This window comes from Octopus bimaculoides, chromosome 6 (genome assembly GCF_001194135.2).
Source record: "Octopus bimaculoides isolate UCB-OBI-ISO-001 chromosome 6, ASM119413v2, whole genome shotgun sequence".
NCBI classification, from domain to species: domain Eukaryota; kingdom Metazoa; phylum Mollusca; class Cephalopoda; order Octopoda; family Octopodidae; genus Octopus; species Octopus bimaculoides.
This window is the reverse complement of record NC_068986.1, coordinates 76281340-76294203: the sequence shown is the minus strand read 5'-3', so window position 1 is coordinate 76294203 and position 12864 is coordinate 76281340. Positions and strand designations below refer to the sequence as shown.

Genomic DNA, 12864 nt, shown 5'->3' with positions numbered 1-12864 from the left:
GGTGACATTTGAAAATAAAGTATTTGCCATAGTTTCGTAAGATAAGTCTTGCCTAAGTATTCAAATAAAAAAAAAGGAAGTATATGACTTATTCTCGTAATAGTAAATCAGTTTATTATATTATTTGCACATCGTTCACAGAATATTTAATATTTTAGGGGTATTTCTTTATATTCCTAAATAACTTCTTTCTCGGTGTATCATGAATGAACAGGATTTCGTTGCTTCATATTCTTAACTCGTCTTTTTATTCAGTTATCGAATTTGTGTTTCGATTTTCATAGATATTGTGTAGGATGGATATGTAGAAAAAGGGACAAACGAAAAACTATTTTTAACACTGTTCTCTTAATCTAATGAATTTACTTGATTGACTGACTGCCCCACACACACACACATCGAGAAAAAACAACACCCGAAGTAGAAATAGTTTATCTTTCGGACTGATTGGTATTTGCTCGATAAATAGCCATATTATTCAATATCTGATATGTTGTTATCGACTAACACATATTGATTACGAAAGGACATATAACATCGCTAGTCTCCTTGAACGTTTATTTGTCTTTTAATTTAACTCATGTACGGAATGGTATGTAGCATGTCATTATTGTCTTTGAAAATACTTTGGTCATTGGTAATATGAAGATATACATTCAATTATATGATACTTCTTTTTTCTAGTAAAATTTTAATTTCTGTTTAGAATCGATCTTCCTTTATTTCTCGGAAAAATTATTCTTTCACCGAATCTATTCCTTTTTACAGAACTAAACTATATAATAATACCTCGTTCAGAGATTTAACATTGTTTATATAATAAATATATCTACTTTTAACAACTGTGTCTAACCAACAGCAAATTGATAAAACCGTCTTCAAAAACGTCTCATTAATACTGAGAGGCCTTATAGCATTTATCAAAAGAAACAACACTACCCTGCTTAGTTTGTTCAAACTCAAACAGCTTATCCAATTACCTTGTCTTCAAACTACTTTTTATGTTTTTGAAATATTAGAATCAACAAAAGGAAGAGTCTGGTTAATAAAAAACAAAAAACAAAAAGCAAACAAACATACAAACAAAAACAATGCAGCTGCACTTGGTGCTTCATCTTACTCAACTCTAGTTTCATTCAGCAGGTGTTGCAAATGCTTCCACACCCTGTTATGAGTTGATCAGCCTAACCTAACACATATCTGGATGTTATAAATTGTGATTGCGATTATCCATGCAATTAGTAGATAAAAAGTTTCTCCATAGGTGTTTGAAATGTAAAAAAAAAACAGTAGGCGCAGGAGTGGCTGTGTGGTAAGTAGCTTGCTTACCAACCACATGGTTCTGGGTTCAGCCCCACTGCGTGGTACCTTGAGCAAGTATCTACTACTATAGCCTCGGGCCGACCAAAGCCTTGTGAGTGGATTTGGTAGACGGAAACTGAAAGAAGCCCGTCATATATATATATGTGTGTGTGTGTGTGTGTTTGTCCCCCCACCAATGCTGGGCAACCGATGGTGGTGTGTTTACGTCCCCATAACTTAGCGGTTCGGCAAAAGAGACTGATAGAATAAGTACTAGGCTTCCAAAGAATAGGTCCTGGGGTCGATTTGCTCGACTAAAGGCGGTGCTCCAGCATGGCTGCAGTCAAATGACTGAAACAAGTAAAAGAGTAAGAGAGTACAAACTGGAGCAATAATTCATATAAAATCAGTTGATTGAACATTTTGGAGAATAAAAGCAATGCAGGGGATGGAAGTGGATTTTTTTCTTTCACTCTAACTAGTGAACTCATTATATTATTTACAAATGTGACCTTGGTGATGTGTATTTAGTTTTCCAAACACTTTCTTGTGGTATTTTCCCTCTACTGTGCTGTTATAATTTTCATTTGTTGTTTAAACTCAGGTCAGCTTTGATTGAACAAACCTATGATCAGAAGCATTGTATCTGTTCTCATCCCGTGTTCTCTAGGGAATTAGTGACTATATTGTATCATATGTGGTATGGGGTTGATTTGGCTACTATTTCTTGTAGGTCAAGCAATCACATAGAAGCTCTCATTTTAGCTTTCTGCAGCTGTATATTTAAAATTGTTCAGCTTACTCTGTTTGACAATACTGCATTTTTTCCCCCAATCCTACCTGGCATTATGCCATTCGGTGTAACTGCATATGTTGTTGAACCATCCTGTGATGAGATAACAGCCAATAGACTTGCTACTAATATAGCTTCCTCTCTGACATTAGCAGTAGAACCTCAGTACAGCTGGTGGACTCCCTCGAAATTGTTCATTTTAATACTTTTACTTTTATAGTGCTAATCGGTGCTTCTTTAGCATGAGGCCTACCACAGTATCCTGTAGCTGATACAGCCTATGTTGTCAAATTACCTGATCTGGGTTAGAGTTAAGAATTACAGGTTAGAATTTGGGTTACTGTACACTGAAGAAGCACCACTGCATGTTTATGAGCATTTTTGGTGGGGTATAGAAACAAAAGTACCCTGAAGTTCTTTGATATTATATTTGGTTCTGTGGCCAGTCCATAATTTGTCTTTGTTGAATAATATTTATCAAACTTGAGTCTTTGATGCAGCTGAAAAATTTCAATATGGAGTTATTCTTTTATTCTTTTACTTGTTTCCGTCATTTGACTGTGGCCATGCTGGAGCACCGCCTTTAGTCGAGCAAATCGACTCCAGGACTTATTCTTTGTAATGTTATTTACATTGTTTACATTTGACGCGGGTGACACGTAAAAGCACCCACTACACTCTCTGAGTGGTTGGCGTTAGGAAGGGCATCCAGCTGTAGAAACTCTGCCAAATCAGACTGGAGCCTGGTGTTGCCATCCGGTTTCACCAGTCCTCAGTCAAATCGTCCAACCCATGCTAGCATGGAAAGCGGACGTTAAACGATGATGATGATGATGATGATTATCCTCATCTTGTTTGTAAATTATGTACATAATTCCTCATCTCTTAAATATAGAACTGTGTTATTCTTTGTAAGCCTAGTACTTATTCTATTGGTCTCTTTTGCTGAACCGCTAAGTTACGGAGACGTAAACACACCAGCATCGGTTGTCAAGTGATGTCGGGGCGGGGGGACAAATATAGACACACACATACATATATATATATACATATATACGATGGGCTTCTTTCAGCTTCCATCTACCAAATCTACTCACAAGGCTTTGGTTGGCCCGAGGCTATAGTAGAAGACATTTGTCCAAGGTGTCATGCAGTGGGACTGAACCCAGAACCATGTGGTTCGTAAGCAAGCTACTTACCACACAGCCACTCCTGCGCCTATGTATAGACTTTGTGTAAGGCAAGATGATGTTATTTTGCCATTGTTCTGCTGAAACACAAAAATGTTCTCAAGGAGGAATAAAACAGTTCACCATGTGGAACAAAAGTGGTCTAATGTTTTAGACAAAACACTTCACTGAGAAGAGATGAAATATTTTGTCATTTCATGTTTCCAACAAAAGATTTGGCTTACAATGAAGGATTTCTTCCTCACAGCAAAATACTTCATTCCACTCAACAAACTTTTTATACTTATTAGTTGCCACATTGGTTTTCTTGATGTCTACTGTTGCAGTCTTTTCAGTAAAGTATTGTTCTTATCAAACTAGTTTAGATTGTTAGTGACCTCAACAAAATATTTAAGAGAATGGTTTCTATTTTGTATCCTAAGCATAATTGCAACCAACTTCCATAGATTTATTATTGATCAGCTTTGTGGAATTATGTCTCTACCTGCAGATTCACACTGTAAGATGGTATTTATAATTTCTTGTAATAAGGTTTCCATTTCCAGGCAAATATCTTTATACTGCAGTTCTTTAGGTTATTTAAGATGAACTCCTTGTCTGATTGCTGCTTGACTCGGCTCCATTCTTTGCTGTCTCAGCATCATTGAAGTAGTTTTTGTTTCTGGTGTAATCAATTCACTTGACAATAACCAGTCCCAATTGTCTTAGAGTGTCTGTATCAAGGATTACCAACATTCCAGTTACCATCCATTTCCATACGAGATGAAATACCTTCATGGCAACATATCCAAATACCTCTTTTTGCATGTGACAATTGTTTTCTTCCTCAGACAGCTGTTTAGCTGGGACTCTGAGATGGATAGTTGCATCATAAATATTCATTCCACTATAGGCACAAAGCTTGAAATTTGGGGTGAGTGAGCCTCTTGATTATATCAACCCTAGTGTCCAACAGGTACTTAATTGACCTTGAAAGGATGAAAGGCAAAATTAACTTTGGTGGCATTTGAACTCAGAATGAACGTAAAGCCTGAAAAAATGGTACTAAGCAGTTTGTCCAGCATACTAATGATTCAGCCAGCTTACCACCTTAGTTACATCATACATATGGACCATCACACAGTAACTAGTTAGAAATTCCATCTGTTTAATAACTGCTATATTCATCTGACTGCTTGGTACTTCCACACAAATTTTTCTAACAAACTATCTTCATGTAATGTCTCTAACTTGTAGACTCAAGCCATGCCCAACAGAATTTCCGTGGGCAAACTGAATATCTGGTATAGCTTGCAAATGTGCCACAAATATATTGTTAGCTATTAGTGCTCTGAACATTACTTATACCATTCCTGTTAAACATTACAACTGTTAATTCAATGTCAGTGTGATTCTCTTTGTCATAAAATAATGCCATATCACAATTGAGGGCAGTATAACAAGGCACTCTGTTGGTTATGATGATGATGAGGGTACCAGTTGATCCTATCAATGGAACAGTCTGCTTGTGAAACTAATGTGCAAGTGGTTGAGCACACTGACATGCGTACCCTTAACATTGATCTCGGGGAGATTTAGTGTGACTGAGAATGTTACAAGGCTGGCTCATTGAAATACAGGTACAACTCATTTTTGTCAGCTGAGTGGATTGGAGCAATGTGAAATAAAGTGCTTTGCTCAAAGACACAAAGCACTGCTGGGAATCAAGGGCAACATATTTTGGCAATGTCTCTCTTGGAAGATTGTCCAGTTGTTCATATACTCCGAAAATAAAATCAACTAGAAATGAAAAATGTTCAAGTCAGAGAATATTGCGAAAGTCATGCAAAGATGGTAGTGATACTATGAATTTTGTTTATAGTATTGGCAATCTGAATTTCATTTTACGAATTATTTTCAGTTTGCAGTTTAACATGATAGTTTATAATACCAGAGAATAATTATAACATAATCCTCCAATCACCTTGAAATTAAAAATCTGTTTGCATCTTTTGTATGTACAAATTATAATCCAGTGGTTTTTGTCTTCCACATCACTTGTATCCTCTTTAATCGACTTTTTTTCTCAGTACAGTAGTATTTTCTTTGTCATCATCATTGTCATTGTTGTCATCATCATTCTTGCCGTCGTTGTCATCATCATCATCATGTAAAACCATTCAGACTTAATTATATTGGAGAAGTCTTATGATTACTAATTAAATTCATATGCACTATTATAATTTATTCTGATTCCTTTGGTAGATATTGTTCCTTCTGGCAGCTTCTGATTGGTTAAATGTTATTCTCTGTTTCTTTGTATGTTGCCCAACCATACATTTGAAACATTTTTGTTTACCAGACATCCTGTTTCATAGTTTAAAAAAAATACCTTTTTTCAATAGTTTATTTAGATTACAAATATGTATATTTAGCATGCATAACTAAATATATATATATATGGAATCATATTCATATATATTTAATCTCACTGTGATATTAAGTCATCATATGACCTTTTCAGTAACCTGGAATGACGATTGAAGCAGCAACTAGTTTTTTCATACTCTGAACTCATTAGAATTTACTTAACTCTCTTTTCCAAGCTGCTCAGTGTTAGTAGTGGGTACCATGATATTTTTCTTCTGTCTCTTTATATACTCTTGAGCATTATATTATCTACTTTGCTATACAAACATGAGTTTGAAGTTTCTATGAATAGAGATCTGTATCTATTTGTGAAACTGGTTAGCTGAATGCTTTTGTTTAGCATGCAATTGTAACATGGTGGTATTACCTATCAGTCTCATGTATTGAAAATGCTAATATATTTTGTTTAATGAATCTATATAATGGTTGGTTACTTTAATTAATGATGCAGTATTGTTAGTCATTTACCTTAAATACTCAAGCACTATCTTTTATTTGTTTACCTAACTAGGACAGATTTTTACTATGAAGGTCAAACTTGCTTTTTGAAGCTTGTTGCATCAGATTTTTGTCAGTGATAGTATTGTGAATTGGTTAATTTACCCGAATGACATATTTGCAGACCTATTCAAAACATGAGTCACCTACTTGTTTGATTATTACTGGATGATTTAAGAAATCACTCAAAGAATGTACAAAATTGCATAAAATTGGGAAGATTTGAAATATATCATCATCATCTAACATCTGTTTTTCATGCTAACATGGGTTGCAAAAAGTAATAATAATGATAATCTTTTCTACTATAGGCACAAAGTGGGAAATTGTGGAGGAGGGGACTAGATGATTACATCGACCCTAGTGCACAACTGGTACTTAATTTATTGACCCTGAAAGGAAGAAAAGCAAAGTCGACCTTGGAGGAATTTGAACTCAGAACGCAGCAATGGGTCAGATACCATTAAGCATTTTGTCTAGTGTGTTAACAATTCTGCCAGCTTGCTACCTTAATAATAACAATAATAATAATAATCCTTTCTACGAAAGACGCAAGGCCTGAAATTTTGGGGGATGCTTAATTGATTGACTCCAAAATGATGAAAGGCGAAGTCGACCTCGGAATTTGAGCTCACAAGGTAAAGATGGATGAAATACTGCTAAGAATTTCACGCGGTTGCTAACGATTCTGGCAGCTCACTGCCTTAATAATAATAATAATAATAATAATAATAATAATAATTTTCTTATTGAAGTACAAGGCCAGCAATTTTAGGAGGAGGATGTTAGTCATTGGCCATCGTACTTGACTGATTGTTTATTGTATTGATCTTGACAGGACAAACAATGAAATTGAATTCAGAAGATAAAGAGCCAGAACAAATTATAATAATGATGATAATAATAATAATAATTAGAAAGGATGAAAAATTTTGCCTTTCATCCTTTTGAGGTTGATAAACTGAGTACTAGTTGAGGGCTAGGATTGATGTAATTGACTAGTCTCCACCCCTGAAATTACTGATCTTGTGCTAAACTTTGAAACCAATATTCAGTACAACATGGAACAAAAATAAAGAATAAATAAGTTAAAATGGCAGTGAAGCAGCAGAATATTGGAGTAAATACATCTAGTTCTTTGTTCTGTGTTCAAACCATACTATGGTTAACTTTTGTCTTTTATTCAACCAAGGTCAATAAAATAATTACAATATTAGTTTCAAATTTTGGCACAAGGCCAGCAATTTTTGGAAGGGGTTATGTTGATTATATCGACCCCCAATGCTTAACTGGTACTTATTTTATTGACTTCCCCCCCCAAATGATGTAAGGCAAAGTTGACCTTGGCGGAACTTGAAAATGATTACAATATTGACATTACATGTGTCTTCTGTGGTTACTTGATTCAAATTCATAATAATTCATGTTCATACCATTTCTCTCATACTCTGTCAAGATCTTTTTTTTTTCTCAGTACTACACAATACATTAGTAATTATTACCAGTAGATACTATGGACATAGAAAATAATGGTGATTATGATGAACCATCATAATCACCATTATGATTATGGTGATTATGATGAATTTTTATAGGCCATGATTAATATATTGAGCATCATAGATCTCAAAGTATCAGATGTTTGTACGCTTCAAAGTAGAATATAATCATCAATGAAAGACAGATTAGATTACATGAAAAAATGTTTGAATGATAGCAATGGAAGGAATAACTACATGTAGAAAAAACAAAGCAAAAACAAGAAAAAAAAGTTTGTTGAAAGATATAATGACAAGATTGAGAGAGAAAAAAGAGAATAAAGATGAATTCCAGTGTTTTGTTCAAACATATACAGGTCTACACACATGCACTCGCTGTCAGTCTGTCTGTGTCTGTCTGTCTCTCTCTCATGCACACATACATACACATCGTTAATAATACTATTTGATTGTTTACATAAGAGTATCACTGCGTTTTACAAGAACAATAAGTGTAGATTATTCAATGTATTAGAACAAGATTCCAATCATTGAAGCAATCAAGTCAGAAAGAGAAAGAGAGAGAGAGAGGGAGGGAGAGACAGAGAAAGAAGATGGGTCAGGTTGTTAGAGTAGTGGACAATCTGCCTGATGGTCAGTAAGGGTAGTTGACAACCAGTCAAAGGCTGGTAATTTCTATCCTGGCCTATACTGGCAAAAGTGTTGGTGATAGGGTAGATTGTTATCTCCTGTATAAAAAAAAACTGAAATTGTGTGAACAGTTGAGAAATATAGGCGCAGGAGTGGCTGTGTGGTAAGTAGCTTCCCTAACAACCACATGGTTCCTTGGGCAAGTGTCTTCTACTATAGCCTCGGGCCGACCAAAGCATTGTGAGTAGATTTGGTAGACGGAAACTGAAAGAAGCCTGTCGTATATATGTGTATGTATACATATATGTATATGTGTGTGTGTGTTTGTGTGTCTGTGATTGTTCTCCCAACATCGCTTGACAACCGATGGCGGTGTGTTTATGTCCCCATAACTTAGCAGTTCAGCAAAAGAGACTGATAGAATAAGTACTAGGCTTACAAAGAATAAGTCCTGGGGTCAACTTGCTCGACTAAACGCAGTGCTCCAGCATGGCCGCAGTCAAATGACTGAAACAAGTAAAGAGTAAATAAAACAAGGTTAATTATTTCTATAACTCCTTCATCTTTTCTTCTCTTTTGGTAGTAGGATGAATTCAAAGTTTGTTGGAAACTGAGGTGTTCTGTAATGTAGGAGCAGAGGTACTGAGCTTATTGATTAGGGTGTTGGACTAATCATCATCATCATCATTGTTTAACATCTGCTTTCCACGTTGGCATGGGTTGGGCGGTTTGACTGAGGGCTGGCAAGCCAGAAGGCTGCACCAGGCTCCAATCTGATCTGGCAAAGTTTCTACAGCTGGATGCCCTTCCTAATGCCAACCACTCCAAGGGTGTAGTGGGTGTTTTTTACATGCCACCGGCACGAGGGCCAGTCAGCTGGTGCATCGACCATGTTTGAATGGTGCTTTTTACATGCCACCAACATGGGAGCCAGTCAGGCGGCACTGGCATCAACCATGCTTGAATGGTGCTTTTTACATGCCACCAGCATGGCACCAGTCAGGTGATAATTGTAAAATTGTGGTTTTGATCCTTGGACTGGGCAATGCATTGTCTTCTTGAGCAAAACACTTCATTTCATGTTCTAGTTCATTCAGCTTGCAAAAATGAGTAATATGGTAAAGTCACAAGAGGCCTGGCAAGCTAGCCATAGATTGGGGACTGACCTAAAGGGGAACTTCTTGACTGATGGGCCAGAGGCCTACCTTGTGGTTGGGTACTACCTTTTTTAACCTGTTATTTGGAAGGTTGTTAAGGCACTGCTCATTAAAGACATTGTCATCATTTATCATCATTATAATCATTTTACATCCACGTGCTGGTGTCACATAAGAGCACCTGTGCTGGTGCCAGGTAAAAAGCACCCATGCTAAGGACCCAATACACTTTGTAAAGTGGTTGGCATTAAGAGGGGCATTCAGCTGAAGAAACAGTGCCAAAACAGAGAATTGGAGCTTGGGCAACTCTCTGGCTGGCCAGCTCCCATCAAAACTGTCCAACCCATGCAAGCATGAAAAATGGACATTAAATGATGATGATGATGATGATTTTCCTGGTTGGCATGGATTAGACAGGTTTTCTGTTTTATAGTTGGATGCCCTTCTTGTTGCCATCTTTTGTTCTCTTTTAATCATTTTTTATAGTACACAAGGATGTGGTGTACTTATTCTAAAACTGAGACTTTCATAGCATATCTCAATATAGTCAGCTTGTTGGCATTTGCACTTCTCAGCTATGCTTATAGAAGGATTTGTGTCTGGTAATGCAAAATAACAATGCACTGATAAGTTATTTAATGAAGTGTCTACCACATTTTCTGGCATACAATTTGATGTATTATGAAGTATAAACATTGTCATCGTATTTCCAAATCCTGCTGCGTTTCATATGGAAATTTTGGTCATCCAAATCTATCTTAGTGTACAAGTTAACCTACCTTTTTTGAAGGGTGTAAATTTTGGTCTGAAAAGTTTGAGTTGTATACAGGAAAATACAGTATTTAGACTGGGCTATTGAAAGTGAATTGTGTTTTCCATGGACATAATGTTGGATTGTGATAGTAAAAACTGGGCTAGAGGCAGGGTTATCCATTTTTGGTGGTAACGTTGGCTTAATGACACTATAATTTAGTTGGTATGAGAGAAAGAGGGTCATCATCTCGTTCACAACGAGAAAATAGAAATTCACGAGATGCTTGTAATAAGTCATAACTTTTATTGCTGGAGGTAATGTGTTAACATACAAGGTTAATTGAAGGAAAGCTTATAACATTACAAGAATATGTTCTGTTTGCAGTCACATGTCTCCAAGTAGGGCGAGCATGTGCATGAGCGGGCGTAAAGTGCAGTGGCTTGACTCAATGCCAGCCTAAGGCTAGACAGACATGGAGTGGTACAAATTTAGAATTTCTTTCCTTTACGTAAGGGATGGACCGGAAGTCCCTGACTTCCACATAAACTGGAAGCTTCCAGAAAGTTCTCGAACATTCTGGAAGCTCGAGGGAGATTACTTGTTAAATCCCTTTTTTACTTTGCTTCCTGTCGTAGCCATCAGGGGTCACTACAACTGCCTCTAGTCCATTTTTATCATATTAATATGATATTAGCTCTATAATGTCTAAACTGTCATTTTTCAGGAAAAAATTTAACATTTGTTAATATTTTTCAACTTATTTTAGTGGTAAGGAGTATGTTTGAGGTCAGAATTAAAATTTTCTAAAATTTACATGAATATATAAATTACAAAAAATACCATATGTATTGATATATATTTGCTTACATGTAATATTGTTCAAGTATAAAAGATCCTTAGAGCTTGTCTAAGTCTTCTATTGTGTTATTTCTTCCCATAAAATCCTAGTTTTGAAACAATAATTATTAACAACAGGTGTGATAGAAATAAGATATGTTTTATAATGATAATCAGGATAGTGATAATAGGCTATTGTGTTTTGATTTATATATTGACCTTGGCAGAACTCAAAGTATCAGAAATTTGTACTCTCCAATGCAGAGTGTAATCATCAATGAAGGACAAATTATATTGCCTGAAGGAATGTTGAATAATAGCAGTGGAAGGAATAACACAGAAAAAATAAGACATACTTTGTAAAAAGTTTGATAAAGAAAAGATGGAATACAGATGAATTCTTGTATTTTGTTGAAATATATGCATGTGTACACACATGTGTTCTCTCTCTCACTCTCTATCTCTCTTTCTCTCACTCTCACTCTCTCTCTCTCTCTCTCTCTCTCTCTCTTTCTCTCTCTCTTTCTTTCTCTCTGTCTCATATAGGTTAAGGTATGTTAAAGTACTAGGTTTGGAACAAGTCCAAACTCTGCCATAAACCATTACTCTATTTATCTCAGTTTGACTAGCAAGCATGGTTGTAACAAAGTGGGTTTTGAGTTCAAATCTACTGCGTGGTATCTTGGAAAAGTTTCTTCTAACCATGGCCTGGGATGAACCAAAGTCTTCTGTGTGAAATTTGGTGGATGGAAACTGTGTGGAAGCCTGCTGAAAGGACTATTCATGTTGAGTGGTGAACTTAATCCACTATCTGAACCTGTCACGCCAACCATGAATGTCTTTACTGGAATCTACTCTGGGCCATGTCTCTAGCTTGAGGATAAATTTCTTCATTCCTCCCACAGGCATGGAAGCTCAGATAAGGGCACGTGTCCTTACTCTACTAACTGTAGCATATGTAAACAAAATATAGATAAATATAAAAAAATTAGTTTTCACAATAAAAATCTTTGTTTTTTCACTGGCAACATATATATATTTATATAAAGAATAAAAAGTTTAGAATGGTACAACAATGCACTATAAAACAAAAAATGGACTATATACCTGTTGTAATTTGGTTATCTATAGTCCGATGATACTTCGGAATTACAATTCCTTCTTCAGATCTTCTTAGATGGAGTCTCTGCTATAAACTGTTTTCCAACGGTTTTCTTTTTTTCGGAAGCGTCTCAGTAGTGGTCTCACGAAGCTTCTTCCGGAATTCCTCATGAGAAGTGTGTGAGGTCGGCTATGTTTCAATCTCGTGTTTGTTGGTACATCTGTGGCGCTGCTTCTAAGTTATGTGTTATACTTGCAGTTTCTCTTTCTTTTTTTTTCTTTTTTTTTGTTATAAACAATACATGAGCATGTTATTAAGAATGAACATACACACATCCAGATGTAGCTAAATAATATATTGATTACCAACTTCCATCCTGTTGTTATTTTGGGGTCCTAGTCTGTGTATGAGTAATGCTTCCTTAATTCTTAAATTACCCAAATTTCTTTCATTGGCCTCAATCGTGACTGTTATGCTTTTGTCAATGTTCCGGCATCTGTCTAGATGTTTTCTGAAGGAGGAGGCTCTCGTGTTCAGATGTTCTTTGATGCAGACGTGTAACGGTCTTGAATTCATAAAGTGCTTTTTTTTATCATTACCTGAAGTATAATCGATCTTGCTTTAGTTTTGGGAATACTACACTACCTGGATTTCTACAGGAAGTGCTGATGAGGTGATCACCTGAACTATACT

General features: G+C 36.0%; 1 protein-coding gene across 3 annotated transcripts in view; it reads left to right on the top strand.

Moving 5' to 3' along the window:
* LOC106871486 (phosphorylase b kinase gamma catalytic chain, skeletal muscle/heart isoform) overlaps window positions 1-12864 on the top strand; it is an 83985-nt gene that overhangs the window by 4826 nt on the left and 66295 nt on the right. The window contains exon 1 of one of the 3 annotated variants that reach the window (XM_014917968.2): window positions 574-592. The exons of the other annotated variants lie outside the window; for them this stretch is intronic. The gene's annotated coding sequence lies outside the window, so the exon portion shown is untranslated. Of the gene's footprint in view, window positions 1-573; window positions 593-12864 lie in introns of those variants that run through there. 3 annotated transcript variants of the gene reach the window in all.